Source organism: Mytilus californianus, unplaced genomic scaffold (genome assembly GCF_021869535.1).
Source record: "Mytilus californianus isolate M0D057914Y unplaced genomic scaffold, xbMytCali1.0.p SCAF_1, whole genome shotgun sequence".
NCBI classification, from domain to species: Eukaryota; Metazoa; Mollusca; class Bivalvia; order Mytilida; family Mytilidae; genus Mytilus; species Mytilus californianus.
Genome location: NW_026262581.1, coordinates 6708046 through 6722822, shown reverse-complemented (window position 1 = coordinate 6722822; position 14777 = coordinate 6708046). Strand labels below are relative to the sequence as shown.

At 33.7% G+C, this 14777-nt stretch overlaps 2 long non-coding RNA genes across 2 annotated transcripts; one reads left to right on the top strand and one right to left on the bottom strand.

Moving 5' to 3' along the window:
- Window positions 1-5070: 5070 nt before the first annotated feature.
- On the top strand, window positions 5071-6981 carry LOC127699055 (uncharacterized). Its single transcript, XR_007981060.1, has 2 exons — window positions 5071-5522; window positions 6331-6981. It is a non-coding gene; the product is annotated as an uncharacterized LOC127699055 (long non-coding RNA).
- A 6421-nt stretch (window positions 6982-13402) lies between these two features.
- Window positions 13403-14531, bottom strand: LOC127699090 (uncharacterized). The gene is made up of 2 exons (XR_007981068.1): window positions 14356-14531; window positions 13403-13986 (listed from the first exon to the last, which is right to left on the bottom strand). It is a non-coding gene; the product is annotated as an uncharacterized LOC127699090 (long non-coding RNA).
- Between the last annotated feature and the right edge of the window lie 246 nt (window positions 14532-14777).

Below are 14777 nucleotides of genomic sequence, written 5' to 3'. Positions count from 1 at the left end.
ATTTGTTTTTAGTAAACTTCTACATAGTTCGGAATATATTAAATTAATGATCTATTTTGGGGTCAAATAATACGTTGTGAATATGTTCTCATTTGAATGAAGTCACTAAAAAATGTCCCAGAAGTCTTGTCGTTTACATTTAACGGAATGAGCCAAACATATTATTTCGGGGCTTTTTATAGCCAGCTATGAGGTATGGGATTTGCTCATTGTTGAAGGCCGTACGGTGACCTATAGTTTCTAATTTTTATGTCATAAGGTCCCTGGTAGAGAGTTGTCTCATTGGCAATCATACCACGTCTTCTTTTTTTTTTATATATATATGACGATTCCCATTCGATATTATTAAAAACAAGTGTGTTTTGACGTGTATAATCTTGCGTAACTGAGATCATGCATGCATTTTTAATCAAGTAAAATTCTTCGTTTGGGTAATCTTATTTGTTTCTTTTTAAATTTTCAGAACCTCGAAGAATCCTCAGGGCTATAGTCTCGTACCATCAAAATAGGTGGGAAGTTGAAAAAAATGTCTTGATAGTTGACGCCGAGTAATGATAATAGCCCGAAAACAACATGACAATAAATCCGGAAAAAAAGAGGTAGATATACGGTCTTGATCAATGAAATACATGTGTCAATACCATGCGTCTATCTAACTAGTCATGTGATCTGGTGATGTCTATAATTCAGTTTAAAAACAGAAGACAGTTTGATGACATGTGTCAAAACCACGCGTCAATCTCACTAGTCATGTGATCTGGTGATGCCTATAATTCAGTATAAAAACAGAAGACGGTTTGATGACATGAGTCAATACCATGCGTCAATCTCACTAGTCATGTGATCTGGTGATTCCTATAATTCAGTATAAAAACAGGAGAACACGGTTTTATGGATACTGAACCCTACCCAGTTTAATTAACTGTATATTTTATTGGATATTATATATAGTTATGCACCATGATGGTATTGATAGATTTTTGTTTTTTCAATTTATAATTTGTGAATTAATGTCTTGTTAATAATGCATATGACCCTTTTATTTTCTCCAAGAACTTGTTTTTGTTGTATAGAGCTAGCAGTGTGCCTCGACCGTTTTTTTCATATATGGAGATGGCGGAGCACAATATCCAGTCCTTCTTTTTATGATAACAATCATATTATTTTATTTTACCATGAATACATTTAACGTCCAGAATTTGAATAAAATGTCTGCCACTGGACATTAGGTAAACAACAATGAATCAATAATAAATTGTTCAAACGTCTCTTTTGACAGGTGACTTGTCCCTTGTCTTGCTCTAATGTAGACTTTTCTTTATTTTTTTATCTATATAAAACGCTATTTATTGTAAATATTGTTATTTGTTTAAGATAAGTAGTGACGCGTTTTATGTGGAAGATCTGAACTACTAAAGTGAACGATCTGATCTACAATCTAATATTGACACACTTTATCAACACATGTACTTTTGTCAAGGTCGATATCTTAATGTATGCCAATACAGTGTGTATGAAAAACTGTCCAGTCCGATGCGTAACAAATTGGAAGACCCAAAGAAAGTTGACGGCTAGGTACGGTGATAAAGTATAGACTAGTAGGTATCTATGTCGTTTGGACTCTGGTCACATCTCCTTATTTTTTACCTGACTAATCCAGTCGATATATTTCGACCCTCGAGAGGACATTGACCGATAGAGTGGCATTGGAATATAAAGTGACGAAAAAACAAACACTTGAAAACAACTTTAGAAAGATAACTTATGAATTTGGCGCAATCGAAATAATTTATTGAATTTTCAGAGAATAGTTACACATGATACTACACTGTAACATGTACATAAAATAAGGTAACTCAATGATTCTGCGGCTCTATCGGTCAGAGTCAGAGTAACAAATTAGGTAACATGTCATCCGTTTGACTGTTACCTTTGAATAGTAAAAATTGGACTCAGCTATCGCATCGGTCTGGTTCAAAAAATGTATATCACGTTTAAAACTTTATGACAATTTTAATGTTACTTCAGAAAAAGTGAAACTACTTCAGACTTTGTTGAAAATCATCAATCAACGTTTTTATGATTTCTCCTACCGAATTTGACGCTAGTGGTTACACTGCGAGCCATCTCGGGTTTTATGAAGTAAGTAGGCCAATACTGATCATATTAACGTGAATATGAAAATGCATTTCATATATACAATATGTATAAAAAAAAACTTGTAGTGGGCAGCAAATGACTGTTCTGAATCAGGAAATGTTGGGTTAAAGTCAATGAAAAAACTATGAGATATAGCAAAAAAAAACATCAAGAGGTCAACCTTTTGTCTTTATTAAAAGGAAAGGGTATACATATAAAATATAATAAACCAAACTGTAAATATATATATATATATGTTTTTACATCATGATAACCCTATTTCATACGTTACGAAGAGATAATTAGATTTGACAAATAGCTGATGCATTTACCACTGATCGAGGTATGAATAGCATCTGAGAGAGGAAAAAACGACATCTGATAAGTTTAAAGTACTAAGTACTTATGATTCAATCTGCAACATTTTCATATATGTCATCTTAATTTCTCGATCTTATCATATACCATGAAGCTTGAAATAGTAATCAGCGGCTCATTCCTACCACTAATTACATAGTAAGAGGCCCTCACTGCCACTACCACAACACCCTCCTACCCCCGACCTTCCAGACCTGACTTTGAATAGAACAAAGATGAACTATAGTTCGTACTTATACCCTATTGTCTCGATCATTTCCTATCGTATTTGTTATTTACAGGGAAGAATCAATTCTAGTGTCAAGGACTATATTGAGTGTGCTTCCAATGCTTAACCTTAATCAATAGCGTGATTTTATGTACTTTTACGTTTTTTATCTTGTTTTGATTATGTCATTTTTAATCATATCTTAGTTGTTTTATTGGCAAGGAAATAAATGTTGATTCAATTGTCAGGCAGCAGCTCGGTGTATAATACTTATAAATAACATACGCGTCCAATGTCTGTTTACTTTTTTTACTTACAGCTACTTCTTAAGTTTAAAACTGAGATGTTTAAATAAAGAATATTACCAATATGGCTCCTAATACTAGTAAACAATTCTCTAGTTGGCTGATCACATGTTTTTACATCTTATAGTTTAACTGAACATTAATTCCAAAAGGTTTTGATGATTGCCAGTTGTGCTAGCATCAAATGCGCCAAAAGGCTTCTTCAATATTTTTTCCATAGTGAATAGATAAACACAAAGTACAAATCCTGTGCGAAAATATTTTTCTGGCGAAGATTATATATATTATGATCATATTATTTCTAAACTTAAATGCGAATCAACTATTTTGTGTAAGTTCACCGATTTAGTGATGGTATTTAGCACATAACATATGAATAGAAATTTGATTCTGCATTGGAGAGAATTTTAAAATACGTTATCAATTTGATTTTAGGGTAAAATCAAACTCAAACCGTACCTTCTACCTTGCAAATGCCAAAAGGATCGCAATAATAGAAGATATCAAGAATGTTGTGTACAGTGTTCTGTATGAACCACTGCTAACCTCGCAAAGAAGAGAGGCCTGGGGTTCGATATCCAGCCTTGTCAAACTAAAGACTTATATATACATACAAATTGGTATCTACTGCCGCTCAAATCACTGGATGGATTTAAGCAAACTTCTATCCATACTCTCTATGTAGTGCCTTAGGACTACATGCATTTTGATCTATTAATACTAGTAAAAACCAACTTCGATTCTTTGGTCCATAATGACGTAAGCGGGAAGTGCTAGTTCAGGATATATTTCTTAAACTAATGATATCGTAATAAGGAGATGTGAAATGATTGGTGACCAGGGTGCCCGCCCCCTTATGAAGCTACATTTTTGGTAAATTCAGACTATTTACCTGTTTCACTGCAAACTTTGTCTAGTTTGCCCCATCCCCCCCCCCCCCCCCCCCCCCCCCCCTTTCTTTTAAAATCTGGGATCCGCATCTGGACTGCCAGACTGTTCCGTTCTCTGAAAAATTTCCTGTTGTACCGCATACACCGTCTTGTCATGTAGATTACTCTTATATAAAATGACTGACATTTAGGAACATAGTTGAAGAATGTTATTAGATAAAATGGTTGTTTAAAATCAAACTTCAGTAGACCCTCTTACCAGGTACCTCTTCCTCATGCGGGTTGCCGGTTCACGCGGGTAACAACATTATATATATCTAACTGGAATAATAACGTTATATATTGAATCAAATCGTCCGTTTGGTCAGTGAGCGACAACAGGATTCTTCCGTTTCAAATTAAATGTATACATACATGGGGTATTAATTTTAGTGGTATAGTGGTAATGCTAGTATTGGTAATGATAATAATGATAATAATGGTAGTTACAGTCATGATTTAATCTATTTAAAAAAAAAAATGCATTGTACTTAATGTCATATCAGACAGTCAGTTTCAATTAAAATGGCAAAATATATCAACTGTTAAATCAATGCAATATCCTCATAACAAAATTAACGTGGATGCCCTCCCTGATCGGTAAAGTAAAAAAATGATTAGATTTATGTTCCAATTCCATACAAACGTGCCCGACCCGATTGCAATTTGTAAGATTTATAATGTTTGTAAAGGCGGGTTTGACCATACCGCCAACTTAATTAGTAATTTGTATTACTTTTAATGTCAAGGTACTGATATTTACGACCAATCCATACTAGATTCGTCATGTATTTACTGTTTTCATTTGTCTGTTTTTTACTAGCAGATACTTGTAAACATCCAAATTCAGCTTTATTTACAAAACAACTTTACTATTATTGATTGTCTGTAACAAAAAAAGTACTGAACACTCGTCGAATGTATGATTAAAATAGACTGCTTTATGAATATGTATGATTTGATAATAGGAAGGTACATAAAAGGAGCTTCGACTATTTCAGATACATTTATATTAATATAGAATTTGTTTGCGTATTTTTTTTCCAAAGAGGTTATATTTAGGGATCTCAAGATTATTCTCAATATGATAATACCTCAGCGATAATACCACACAACTAACTTTAAAGTTATACTGTTAATATGCAGTATGCTGATTGTTATCATGATTTACATCATACATACTGTCATCGTTTTAATTCTTTAACACTTATTTTAACTGTGAGCTAGTTTTGAAATTTAATCTAACGCCATCATATATAAACAAAATACACATGCAGATAGCACGCTTCAATTGTACAGACCAGCAGAAAGATTCATTACCCTCTGCGAAGGCCTCATAGGGAAAGTGTCACGTGGTTTTCTTAAATGTTTACAAACACAAGTTAGTCACCACGTGGCGATAATATCAGTCAAGGCTGGCTTTGTTTATGTGTAGGCCGCTACGGGTTCTACGAAGGAAGACGGCAGGGGCATTGGTATATAAATACGAGCAATTAGCTCGTGCAAGCATATTTCAAATAAACATAGAATAGGGCAATTGTGTTTGGAGAGAAATTAGCAAAGGTAAGAAACCGCATTTCTTATTAAATTCATAATATTTTTATTTATGCTAAATAAATCAACATTGACAATTTTATATTAGAATATTAAGTTTTTATCATCAATCTTAGTATTGCACATTAATTGTGCCACCATAAAATTTTTGTCTATTATTCAAACTATCAAACAGGTGCGGATACAGGATTTGGAAAAGGAGGTGCCCCTAGCGAAACAACATTAGGAGTGGGACTTTTAAAAAAGAATGCATTAATAATATATGTAGCTCCATAAGGAGGACCCGGGCCCCTTGACCCCCTTTATCCTCCTGTGTCATCTACATATACTTAATGATTTCGATAATCCTGTAAATAAAAATTGTTTTCAATAAATGCATATGTGCATCTAATAGTCCCAGTGGCGGATTCCTTAACTTTTCATAAAGGGGGGGGGGGGGGGGGGGGGCTGACTGACCTAAGGGGGCCCACTCCAGTCATGCTTCAGTGATTCCCTATATAATCAACCAAATTTTTCCCACGAAAGGGGGGGGGGCCTATGAGTCCAATAATTATGACGTCTTGAAAGCTATATTTTTTTGCGTTGACGCCTTCCCAAGACAACGCCGTAGGCGTCACCGGAAAAATTAAAATCTCCTTTCTAGACGTCATAAATTATTTGGACTAACGAGTATCTTGAAGCATTTTGACAATTTTGAATGGTCAAGGGTCTTTGGAGTATATGCAACTATTCAAATATAATAATACTCCAATTTTTTTTGGATGTGAAAATGCAAATTTTTCTTGTCAAATAACATTGTTCACATGTTTCATTTCAGTGCGTTGATCATGGAGAAAAAAGAAATGAGGGATTTTTTGGGAACAACCACCCATTTTAATCCGGCTATGAACCAAATCAACCCAGATGATGCTGCTAAAGCAAAATTCAAATTTAAAGGTGCACATTATATGGGATCGAATCCCGAGGCGGCCGGGGTCAGGACACACCAAGGAAGTCCAAAAATGCAAATATTTACTCAACAGTTTAGACGCACAAGATCAGAAAGTTGTGGAAGTGAAGGGGAACCTGCATCACCAATTGGATCGCCAATAACTACCCCACCACTCCACGCTGCAATTCAAGCCAACTCTCAGGCTCAATTTGGGACACAAGGACAATCAATAGCAAACAGTCTAAAAATGAAGGAGCTTAGGCATGAATTTGATTTCAAATAAAAAGTTTCGTCCAAGAACTAATTCTAGTCGGATTGGCCGTTTACAAAAGACTTTAGTGCTACCTCTCGAGGGCATATGTGTACATTGTAGTGATCTCGCATTGTTTTGATTTTCCATGAATGAATGAAAAGTTATGACTGATTGTTTGCGATCAAATCGCTTTCGTGGTGATAATGAAAGTTTGGTGTGAATAGTCTCATAATGATATTTTGTGTATACAATATTTTTTGTCGAAAATAAATTTTTCTATAAAGTTTCAAAGTTTAATGAGTTATATTTAAGCTGCAAACTACTAGCTTTGCAGATAGCGTGTGTTGTTTACAGTTTACAAAATAAGTAGGTCAGTGTCCTTGTATCCAACAAGTCACATGGAAGGTATTTGTAAATTTTTAACTGACCTTTTCATTGCTTTGCATTGGTTTTTTTTGTTTTTTTTTGTTTTTTTTTTATCTATTTTTAAATCCATATCATTTGGAAGTCGGTGATATGAACGAGGTGTATTTAGGAATAACAATTGAACGTTGCCGTCTTTCCGATTGCAGTAAATGTTAGGCATTCGGAGAGAAGATATGAAAAAGGTGTAAACTTGTCCTACAAACACATTTGAGATGTTAAGGAGGTCTAGGCTACACACTAGATTTGATTAATTGGAAGCAAATCGAGACAAGATCTAAATACTCTTATGTATTCAGTCACCTTGAACAATCGCTTCCTTTTCGCAAACAGTAAATCTGAAGAAAAAAAGATTGGGAGGGTAAACTTTAATGAGACCGCAACCTACAAAAAAATCACATAAATGGAAACCGGCCTCGATACTGGACAATTGCAACAGACTGAAAACGAGGAACAGATAATTAATGAATAGATACGATTACATAACCTTTAGTTAATTACTCTCCAATCCTTAATAGTGTAAACCGAAGGAATGGTACATTATGGTAATTATTTACTAATGATCACCTATGGTCTGGCCTGCAGCAAAGGACGATGTGAACAATTACAAGTCACCATACGGCCTTAAACAATGAGCTACAATATTCCCGCGATGGCAAAATGTTGATCTAAATGAAAAACACAACGACCTGATTATAGAACTACAACAGTAAACCAAAAAACAATAATGACAAGACAGCAACAAGTTAGATCAACTCTCTGTCTTAACATAGGCACATACAGAATGTAATGGGATTAAACATAAATATGCCTAACTGGGGACATTGGTAGCAGCACAATATTACAACAAACTACAAATTAAATGGAAAGGTCTCGACTCGTCAGATACCAGTACCAATAACTATAAAAGACACCATACAAAAGTACAAAATATCGGAATACGCAGTTACTGAAAGCTTGTTTAAAGGCAATAATAAACCATATTTTCAAAAACTAAAATATCAATTAGTACAACTCCAAAGGGATTTGGTGTAAAGACGTTATAAGCATGTTAAAATTTTAACCATGCCCTGGACTTTCATAACTCATTTTCTGATATTTTTGTTTGGTTTTCAACTATATTTTTATTACTATGTAACAACTACTACATGATATGCTTATGAAGCATAATGGCAGTCTGCACTAATAGGTGTCTGGAATATCGAGATTAGATTAAAAACGACGTCACTTTATTTCTCAGATATGGTATGCACATATTGGAAGTCGGCTACAAATGGTCACGACTCGGGCTTCAGTATTCATGTATCAATATGTTATTGTATGCATGTATGTATATAATCAATACATGAAGGGACTTGTAGATATAAAAAAGAAGATGTGGTATGATTGCCAATGAGACAACTCTCCACAAGAGACCAAATGCCACAGAAATTAACAGCTATAGGTCACCGTACGGCCTTCAACTAAGGAGTACTTGCAGGGCAAACAACAAAGTACTGTTTATTCTTTGGTGTTGAGACTTTTTAAGGGTATATGTAGTGACAGTGGAGAGTTGGATCGGGCATTCACTCCCCTTCTGAGTCGTAAAGTATAATGATGCATTTGTATACTCTCCGAATAAGTTATGCTTTCGAATTCAAAATATACAATTTATCAAATAGAACATACAATATGACAAGTATTCCTGATTTAGTTAAAAGTTGTTGAAGTTATAATATCATTCACCTTTATGTTGTCTTCAAAGGGGGCATACACACTACTAATGGGCAGCACGTTGCGTTGGTACATGTACAATGCATTAAGTCACGCTTAAGCTGATCTCAAAAACCTTACCATCACTATCATAGACCACAACGAGGATTGGTCAAGGGCCGACAGACTTTCTCGGGAAAGTTTTTGGATAAGGAAGTTAAGGACAGTTTTCCCAGAGGGCATTAATGAAAAAACATAGAATGAGTCCCTACCATCACTTGATTCCAATAACTCAGGCTTCAGTACAGGACTCTTACAGTTTTAAAGAATTTATTCCTCCTCCCAAACATCAATATTGAAAAAGTTTACCAGCGTATTGATTCGTGATAATTTGTATAACTTGGCGATCAAGATTGCTATTACAGTGTGACTACCACATGTCAAGATAAGAACCATTTGACATCTTACTGATGAAGGATATTAGTACCAATAACTATAAAAGACACAATACAAAAGTACAAAATATCGGAATACGCAGTTACTGAAAGCTTGTTTAAAGGCAATAATAAACCATATTTTCAAAGACTAAAATATCAATTAGTACAACTCCAACGGATTTGGTGTAAAGACGTTATAAGCATGTTAAAATTTTAACCATGCCCCTGGGGTTTCATAACTAATTTTCTGATATTTTTGTTCGGTTTTCAGCTATATTTTTATTACTATGTAACAACTACTACATGACATGCTTATGAAGCATAATGACAGTCTGCACTAATGGGTCTCTGGAATATCGAGATTAGATTAAAAACGACGTCACTTTATTTCTCAGATATGGTATGCACATATTGGAAGTCGGCTACAAATGGTCACGACTCGGGTTTCAGTATTCATGTATCAATATGTTATTGTATGCATGTATGTATATAATCAATACATGAAGGGACTTGTAGATATAAAAAAGAAGATGTGGTATGATTGCCAATGAGACAACTCTCCACAAGAGACCAAATGACACAGAAATTAACAGCTATAGGTCACCGTACGGCCTTCAACTAGGGAGTACTTGCAAGGCAAACAACAAAGTACTGTTTATTCTTTAGTGTTGAGACTTTTTAAGGGTATATGTAGCTTTTTAGTTATCCGAAATATTTAACATTTGTTCATGATTTTATTTTTATATATATCTGAAGCCACAGCCAAACCAGAGCGACTGTCGTTATTTGTATGTGTAAAAAGCATGAATAAATATAAATTATATATCCTTACAGACAAACATTGTTGTATATACATTACTGACCTATATATATATATATATTGATATATTTCAAAAATGTATTTATACAAATTCCAATAAATATCAGTAAATCTAGGTTTTCTGGGATAAAAAGTCAATCGAACTTAACACTTCTGTTTACACAGGATTTTTTTTTTTCAAATTATCAAATCTTTTCATAGACATCTGTTCTCGTATGATTATAGAGGGTAAATTTTAAAATAGAATGTTTTTTAGCTTCATTCAACTTTATACAACGTGCATTTGTACATAACCTTTGTGATCTATCAATTTATATAGTTTTTCTTTAAATATGTCTCTATCTTTTAAAAGTTAGTGGGTGAGCACTTATTTTGATCTTGCACAGATCTTGCCTATCTTTGGATGGTCTTAGTTCATTTTTTTTTTAAAGTTTTTAAACCCCTAGTCCGAAAGGAGGGGGTATACTTGTTTTCGTCTGTCCGTGTATCCGTCTGTCACATTATATATTTTTGTCGCAATTTTCCCGTGATTTACAGAGCTTCCTTAAGTTTAAAATCAATGTTCATGTGATCATTCTCATACTGTGGGATGCATTTTCAGATTCATCGCTCATCCATGCACTTCCTGTTTTCCTAATACTTAAAATATACATTCTTACACATAATGGACATGTATGAAATTTTCGTCGCGTCTTTCTCAGAAACTTCAAATCAAGGCTTTCTGAAATTTGGAATCACTCTTTATGCGAGCATGGTAGGTGTCCTGTATTTTCATATTCATTACTCATCCACTTCCTGTTTACTGAATACTTGTATGCTCTTATGCATAATGGCTATGTATGAAATTTTCGTCATCAGGTACTACAAATAAATCCTTCTGAAATTTGGAATAAAATTTATGACAAAATTGACATAATGTGATCTTGCTATACTGTGTGATAACATTTTTTCAAATTCATTGTTCATCAACTTCATGTTTACTGAATGCTTATGAGCAATAAGCGCACATTTCAACTTGTTAATCAATACGTAACGTATATATCAGTATATAAGTATTCTTCTTCGTCAATATAAACCTATAATAACAGGTTTTTTTTCTATTTCTAACGAATATAATTATATCAAGCTTAATATGTTATAAAGTATGTCAGGTTGAGATTGTCTGGTATCGGTTGTGATATTCTGGAACAATGTTGAGATCTACAGTAACTGTCAAATACAATTTTAAACTAGCTACGTATCAATCGGATACAACCGTTAAAATTTCATGATTTTTCTGTATAGTGGTTGTCATTTTAACTTGTTTCTGGTTTTGACATTAGTTTTATATGGAGTCATGTTGGTATATATAGATACTAAAGAGTTGTGTTTTTAAAGTCTAGCTAAGGAGATAGAAAGTCTAGCGCTGAAGATTTGAAGTCAAGCGCTGTACGTATAAAATTTAGCGCAGTAGATGCTAAGTCCAGCGCTGTAGATCTGAATTTTCAGAGCTGTAGATGCAAAGTCATGCCTTGCTTCCTAACAAAGGCTCGCTGTTGTGTCATGTTTGTGCATACGTATGGAATCAGTATCTTCCATAGATTCGATTTACGATAGGTAACATGGTAAAATATAATCTCTTTTATGCTTTACCATGGAAACAATTTGCATTCAATTGATACAAAATATTGCAAAAAGGGGGGTGACAAATGTCTACAAAATTTTTCCAAAGTAAAATTTCAATCCATTCGAGTGACATCTTTTCTGAAACCATTGACATTTATCTTTTTAGATGTCAAATAAAAACCACATGCATTTAACATTATTTTTACATAAAATTGAATTGAAAAGTTTGAGCGTATAAAAGATGTTAAAAAACACGCTCCAATAATTTCTGGACCTAATGCCGGTACGGATGTGATATAAGGACTGTCAAACAGAAAATTGGCTATATCTCGTTTGAATTTTTTTTACATTTTGTCATTTCGGGGCCTTTTATAGATTACTATGTGGGATGGGTTTTACTTATTGTTAAAGGCCTACGGTGACCTATAGTTGTTAATTTCTGTGTCATTTGGTCTCTTGTGAAGAGTTGTCTCATTAGCAATCATACCATATCTTCTTATTCTTATATAAAAAATGCGAAAACAATCTTGATGTTATATAAACCCCTTTTGAAAGTTATATCATTCTTCAGCGATCTAAGAATAAATTTTATTGCACACGAACTTTCTTTTTTCTCGCTTAACCATTATTAAGTTGAGATTTGATGGTTTACCAGGCGTGTACTTGAAGAAAATATGTAACATTCTTTAAGCGTAACTATTACAAATATATGCATCAAATGATAAACCATCCTTTATTTTTTTGTTACTTTTTTTACATGAGAGCATATTTTAACATTGCCCAAAATATGCATAGTACATCTCCCTAATTTAGATATAAGAGCAAGCTTTTCTGTTAACCCCAAAAAAATATATTTCATAAATTTCGTGTGTAATTTTTAAAATATATATTCGAGTAAACTTTTTCTAAAATGAAATCATAAAAATCTGAATCTTGCGTGCTTTATAATAGATCTAGTTTAAATTAAGTTGAAGTATGGTCCGCTTACATCCTAAAGTTTTTACGTTGAAAAGTTTGTTAAATGTAATAAGTAGACGTCCATCATTTGAAACCATTTAGTCTCTTCGAACTAGAAACAGCTACTGTCCATTCATTGGTAACATAGCTCTAAAACACCGTCCATTGAGACAGATTTTTGGTTAATGGTCCCATTATCACCATTCAAAATAATGCTATGTTCATAATTGTCTAGCTATACATAAAGACACAAATATTGAACAATAGTTTTGAATAAAGCGCGCATATGATAACCAAATATAGTATTGTCTCATTGGCGGATGACACCATAAAGTTATCATCTATAATGAATAGTAGACAACCCTGACCTACAACGGCCAATTGCATGTAAAATCATGTCTACAGTTCAAATACTAATATTGTTTGCAATGGACAAATACCAAGTGAAAAAACGTGGTCTCTAAATAGTTCAAAAAATAATCGCCTCTCCCAATAATAGAAAATTTTTATAAATTGAAAATGATATAAAATATTGTTGGTGCAGAAAATTAACAAGTCAAGGCCCACCAGGTCCATTTCTTCCACCCAAGTCAACAAAAGGCTGTAAGGGTTCATTGTTTGGTTATGAACATGTCTCTTTAAGGGTATATCAATACTTAACTCATTTCACATAAAAGAACACTAACCTACTTCAGTTGTTTGTAAACAAAACGTTTCATTACTCATGTTTGGCCGACAGCTTGGTTAAAAATCGATTTATTTAAAAATAACTGAATTTGTAGAAAATTTATTTGGAATAACATGTATAAACAAAACAAAAACAAATATGAACATACAAGTAAACATATCACATTTTAATATTCATAAATTGATTTGATCGGAAGCATTCATTTTCAACACCATACACATTCGAACACTTTTTTATCAAATAAGTGAAACATAACCGAAATCTCTACTATTTACAAATCTAAGCTCGCAAGAATGTTATCCTTTCTCAAACATAACAAATGCCATTGCGACTAGAAGTTTAAGCAATTTTTGTTTTGAGCATTGGTTTATAAAATAGCATGAATTGGTGGCAATGCACATGATGCTGATCCAACTGGTGATGTCGGTTCTCCTTCACTTCCACAACTTTCGGACCTTGTTCGCCTAAACTGAGAAAATATGTTCAGTTTTGGGCTTCCCTCGCGAAGCCTCAATCCTGCGTCTGGATTGGAACCCATATGATGTGCACCTTTGTATCTGAATTTAGCCTTCGCAGTTTCTGCTGCACTAAAATTATTTGATTCGGGATTATAGTGTTGGGTGTTTCCCAAAAAATCTCTCATTTCCCTTTTCTCCATAACGCCTTTCTGTAACAAAAAAAAATATGACTATACAGTATAAGTATTCTAGATGTTTCTCGTTTGAATTAATATTATATCTGAAGCGGACAGTCACTAATAAATATACCTCCCTCCCCAACAAATCTGTATCGAAGGAATTGGAAGTCTAATGTTGTTTGCGTCCTCGTCGTTAATAGTTGTCTCGTTGGCTTTCATAACCACAACTTATTTTATTGAAAAATAAAAGAATAAAACAGACTGCGAAAACGAAACTGGCGGGTCAACATTTTCAAAAAGGGAACCCACCGCAGAATTAGAGTTGGAAGAATAAGGGGCCGATCCACCTTGGATCCCATGGATCCGCCAGTGATTGTGTAGCTAACCAGACATATTTACCTTATGTGTAGCTGTAAAGAAATGTCCTGAATTACAAATTCTATTTCAACTTTGCTTTGGTCAGTATATATAATAGTATTAATTAGAAATTTTATTGCACAAGTATATATAGTGATGCCCCTGCCGACTTTCACCGTTCAACCCGCAGCAAAATTAATACATAAACAATGTCAGCCTTGACACAGAAATACCGCGTGGGGATTTCCTTGTGTTTGTAAACATTGAAAGAGAACACGTGATTTTTTAAACTGAAAGTCACATTAAAAATAATGGGTAATGGACTGTTTGATGATTAATTTTAATTGTCTACACTTGAATTTTGTGGCGTTAATATACCTGGATGTCTGAAAGATATTCTGAATAAAGTATAATCTTTTTATTAACCAAGATACATATCAACATGTTTTCGATTTTACATATAC